Source organism: Mus caroli, chromosome 1 (assembly GCF_900094665.2).
Source record: "Mus caroli chromosome 1, CAROLI_EIJ_v1.1, whole genome shotgun sequence".
Taxonomy (NCBI): domain Eukaryota; kingdom Metazoa; phylum Chordata; class Mammalia; order Rodentia; family Muridae; genus Mus; species Mus caroli.
Genome location: NC_034570.1, coordinates 92,333,979 through 92,340,015, shown reverse-complemented (window position 1 = coordinate 92,340,015; position 6,037 = coordinate 92,333,979).

Below are 6,037 nucleotides of genomic sequence, written 5' to 3'. Positions count from 1 at the left end.
CAGGAAGAGAAAAAAAAGAGACAGTTTTTTTTTTTAAATCTAATCTTTATTTTTTAAAAAATGTGGGTGGGGGGATGCTCTCTAAATATCTAAGTTGCTTCCTTAAATTCTACATTACTCTACTCTGCTTTCCTTCTCCTTCCTCCTCCTAATTTTGCTTTCTGCTTCTCTTCCTGATTTTACTCTTTCGATTTGCTGTAATGTGATTCCATGAAATGTAATTGTTGCTAGTTTTTGGTACCATTTCTAGGGGAATATATCACCTGGTTTTTCCAAGTGTCTCATTTTTTACCACAAAAGTTCACTAGAAGTTGAGGCATAAATTCAAATCATAAATTGAATAAGAAGGCCTAGCAAACACATAAGTGGATTCTCACAGTCAGCTATTGGATGGATCACAGGGCCCCCAATGGAGGAGCTAGAGAAAGTACTCAAGGAGCTAAAGGGATCTGCAACCCTATAGGTGGAACAGCAAGCATTATGAAATAACCAGTACCCTGGAGCTCTTGACTCTAGCTGCATATGTATCAAAAGATGGCCTAGTCTACCATCACTGGAAAGAGAGGCCCATTGGACATGCAAACTTTATATGCCCTAGTACAGGGGAACGCCAGGGCCAAAAAGTGGGAATGGGTAGGTAGGGGAGTGGGGGGTAGGGTATGGGGGACTTTTGAGATAGCATTGGAAATGTAAATGAGGAAAATACCTAATTTAAAAAAAAAGTAAAAAAAGAAACCTATCTAATGAGGGGTTACACTGTACTTAGAAATGTGCTGTCTAATAAAGCTAAGGAAACATAAAAAAAAAGAAGTATACAACTGAGATGTGTAAGTGTATTTTCATTAACAGTAGTTATATACTTAGATATTCATTAACTGTCACTAGCTCCATGGGTTCACAGAGTTTAAAACCATAAATTTTGTGGCTAAGTTAACATAGAAGTATTGTATATAAAATGCCAGTCAATATTTTATCCTCTTTCCTTGCATCTACAATAAATGGTTAGTTCCATTGTTTTACAACTTCTTGGATTGTGTTCTATGTTGTAAGTTTCTATCTCAGAAGGAATTAACTCTTGACATGGGAAGATGGGCAGAGTTTTAATACAGTTTTGGTTTTCATAGCAGTCCTATTATAATGGGCTTAATAATTACTAATATAATTTTAGGAATTCTTATATGATCATTATTAAGAATTAAGAAATCATATATTCCTTTATATTACATCACTATAGGAAAATAAATCTTCATTGATTTGAAGAAATCTGCCCAAAATTGTGGGCTAATATCTAGTGATTGTTTTATATATATGTAATAACAGGAAAGTCATATTAATAGTAGGAATCTTTCCTAGAATGTAGTCCCTTTTGGCCTTGCCTGAAACTATCTTAATCATCATCATTTATAATCCATGGTAAGTCATTTTGAGAAAATCACCTATTAGATATTTAGCCTCTCCTAGATGGCTCCTAGTGTGTGCTTGTGCATGTGCATGTGTGTTTGTGTCTGTATGTCTCATATATATATATATATATATATATATATATATATATATATATAATATATGTGTGTGTGTGTGTATGTACATATATGTGTATGCCATATACATATATTGTCATATCATGTGACAGAATGATGCAACATCAAAGCAGAATACACCAAACACTTGTAATAGAAAAATTTTTTGTGTCCATATTTTTTATTTGTTATTTTATTTACATTTCAAATGTTATCCCTATTCCCAGTTTCCCTCAGAAGTTCCTTATCCCATCCCCTACCCCTACCCCCTCTGCGTCTATGACTGTCTTCCAACACCCACCTACTCACTCCTGCCTCCCCAGCCTGGCATTCTCCTACATTGGGGCATCAAGCCTTCACAGGACCAAGGTCCTCTCCTCCCACTGATGCCCAACAAGGCCATTCTCTGCTATTTATGTAGCTGGAGCCATGAGTCTCTCCATGTGCACTCCTTGATTGGTGGTTTAGTCTCTGGGAGCTCTGGAGGTCTGGTTGGTTGATATTGTTGTTCTTCCAATGGGGTTGTAAATCTCTTAAACTCCTTCAGTCCTTTCTCTAACTCACAATCTGTAGAGAAAGAAAATTCTCCAATTTTCAACAGGGAACAAAATGATATTCTGCATGTATGAACATAGTGAAAGCATACGTTCAGGTATCTTTCTGTATGCAGGAAAGTGTACAGACCAGAAATTAATATTGAGATATCTTCCTAAATTTTTACCCAGGGCTCCCCAGTGGACCCCAAGCTTGCTGCTTTATCTAGACTAGATAGGCAGAAACTTTCAAGTATCCACCTGTTGCGGCCCAGAAACACCAGGACTGGAATAACAGCTGTGAACTATCATGCCTATGCATGTAGGGATGCTTTTGTCTTAGCATGCAAGTGGAGTTGAGGACAGAGGAAAATATAAAGAAGTCAGGTCTTTCTTCCTACACTGTGGGGTCAAGCACCAAACTCCCATCTGAAGGATTAACAGCAAGCACCTTAACTTTTAGAGACATCTTGCTGGCCCACATGTGCCTTTATTTTAAGATTTATTTTAATGTGTATGGATTGAAGATGTGACTAGGAAATTATATGTTTGCTACTATTATGGCCAGAAAAGTGTATTAAATTCTCTTACAAATTCACTTTATTTATTTATTTATTTATTTATTTATTTATTTATTTATTTATTTATTGTTTATTTGTTTGTTTATTTCTACTTCCATGTAGATTCTGGGAACCAAACCCAAGTTCTCTGAAAAAAACAACAGGTACTGTAAACAGTTGAGACAACTCTGCAGCCCTAAACACATGTGGCTTTTTATGGGTTATAGTACCCAAATTCAGGCACACACAGATGTTTGTATAGCAGTCACTTTATTGTTTCAATAACACAGCCCAAAATAAACATGATTGATTAGCAGTACATATTTATGCAATGTAGGAGTCAATTAAAACAAACTAAATATACCACAATCCCATTCTGCAATGAACACACATTTTCTGATGGAAATGGTACATGGTACATATTATGGAAGCCCCAAATCTAAGTGAAATCTGTGATTTTTGTAAGAGCGGGGCTTGATTTTTTGCAGTGCAATACATATTGATAGAGAGAGAGTGCTGGATCTCTTTGGCAATGTATATATTCTTGAATTCTATGCTGTTGACACACAGGTACACTTAGAGTACATTAACCAAGGAATCAAGGGAATTGGAAGTATTCTACAGAATATATATAAATGCTGCATTTACAGGAAAACTGTAGGTTCTTTTCAACAGCACATACATGTGAAGGTAAAAGAGTTTAGTTCTCTCGTTCACCAATCCTTGACTTTTCTCCCCCAGGTCAGTTAACTACATTTTTGACACTTTTCATATTTGACTGATGTCTGAAAACAAAAATGACAGATGTTCAGTGTGGTCCTGGTATAAGAATTCTGTTAGAGTTGAGCTTGAATAGTACAGAAGAAGCAAACTTCAGATCAGGGGATCTCTAACCCTCCAGATACAATATCATACATGCACCAATTTTACACCTCCTATGGACAGCGTTACTTCACTTTTCCTTGGTTTCACCCAATAGGGACAAAGTTTTCCTACTCGATATTCTACCTCTCAGGGCATTCATATCTTCTGTTTCATCCTCTCCTCTCTCTGGTGCTCTGGGGTTTCTCACAAAAACTAAGCCAAAAAGAAAGTAACCAAGATTTTTAAGAGGGAATTTAAACCTTTTCTATTCTGGCTTCCTTCCAGCATTCAAAGTCAGAGCACACTGAGTTTATTGAGGTATTTTTTTTTCCAAATCAAACTGTTTCTTTTTCTAAAATAATTTAAGAATGTCTGCTATAGGTCAGAGGCATGAAACTTACTGCTTTTTGTTACATTGCTCTATAGACCATGATGCTGGCCATAGGTTTCTATGCTAATAAAATTGAGCAAAAGGAAGATATTAGAAAAAGAAAATATTGAGTAAGAGAAAAGGAAAGAGGAAGATGATACAGGAGAACAAGAGAACAGGGGAAGGGAAAGGAAAATATGCAGGAAGAGAAGAGAAGGCAGAGTAGGAGAACAAGCACAAGGGAAAAAGAATGAAAGAAGATGGAAGTGAAGGGAAAGGGATGAAGAAAAGTAGGAGTAAGAAGAGAAGGAGTGTGGAATGAGAGGAAAAGGAATAAAAGAAGGAGGAAGAGGTGGAGTAATAGATGGAATAGGAGGGGAAAAGGAAGGGAAGAGATAGTTGGAAGAGAGGAGAGGAGGGAGAATAAACATGAATACAAGGGCAGAAAGAAAGAGAGATGGGAGAGGAGGAGGGAGGAAATGAAGAAGATGACACAGAGGAAAGGAAGAAGAGAAAAAGAACAGGCAAGATGAGGAGATCAAGAAGAGGGAGGAAGAAAAGGGAAGGAAAAGTAAGGGGGTATAAATGGGGAAGGAAGAGAAGGTAAAGATAGAAGAGAAAAAAAGGAGAAAGGAGGCAGATAGGAGGGAGAGGGCAAAGTAGGAAGTCCAGATTAGTGTTTGATCTGTGACATTAACCACCAGCCCTGTTCCACAGACCAGTCACTGTCCACTCAGAGGACTCTCCTCTCTCCTTTGTAGGAAGGGACAGAGTGGTATGCTGTGCTAGTTTACTCAAAACTCACAGCTCCATTCTATACTGACTGAGTCAGGCAGCCTGATGGCTTCTCTTCCAAGAGCTTGGATTACAGAATATAATGCCACACTAAGTATATTTTTATAGAAGTACTAAGAATCCAAGTTCTTGGGATATGTTTGTAGGTTTGTTTGTTTTATTTATTGTTTTAATCTCTGACTGTTTTCCTTTTACATGCCTGAGTCTGAGCCAAGTAGCATCTCTCAGGTTAGAAATGTGAATAGACAAATTCCCATTTCATTTCTTCCAAACACAGTATTGTACATTAGATTTTACCAAAACTTACTTCATTTGTTTGCTGTTGTTTGAGGAAGTATATTTTCATATTTCTAAAATATTGACCATAAAACAGTCAGGTGTTCATGTGTGTCTTAATACAAAAAACTAATTACTAAAAGTAAATGAGTAAAAATAAGCTCCTCTGTGTTTTCCTGCAGAGATTCCCACAATGATGGAATCAGCAGAGAGATGTATAGAGGGGATTGGTGAGGCATATGGACAGGATATCTTTTGTTTGTTTGTTTGTTTGTTTTGAGACAGGGTTTCTTTGAGTAGCTCTGGCTATCCTGGAACTCGCTTTGTAGACCAGGCTAGCCTCGAACTCAGAAATCCGATTGCCACTGCCTCCCAAGTGCTGGGATTAAAGGCATGCACCACCACTGCCTGGGTACGGACAGGATATCTTGGACACATGTATGTATTTTTCAAAGAATAAATAAGAAAACCCTTACCATACTAAGCAAATGACATTCTTTCTTGCTTTGTTAATAAGGCAAAAAGAAGTAAATCACTTCAATTTTATTTAAAAGATAGACATAAACATTAATAAAATTTAGGCAACTCATTCCTAAATCTTTCATAAGAAAATTAACAGCACCTTCACTTTAAGGACTAAAATCAAGAGCTGAAGGGGTCTGCAACCCTATAGGTGGAACAACAATATGAACTAACCAGTACACCCAGAGATCATGTCTCTAACTGCATATGTAGCAGAAGATGGCCTAGTCGGCCATTATTGGGAAGAGGGGACCCTTGGTCTTGCAAACTTTATATGCCCCAGTATAGGGGAATGCCAGGACCAAGAAGTGGGAGTGGGGGGTAGGGGGTGGGGGGAGGGTATAGGGGAATTTTGGGATAGCATTTGAAATGTAAATTAAGAAAATATCTAATAAAAAATTGAAGAAAAATAAAAAGAACTAAAAGCAAAACAGAACAACTACCAAGATCTGAGTTAATAAAGTAACTTTGGTCTATTTAAAAGACTATTCAAAGATGAAGTAAAAATATCACTTTCTGCAGATGATATGTTAGTATATATAAGTGACACTAAAAATTCCAACAGAGAACTCCTAAACCTGATAAACAGCTTCAGTGAAG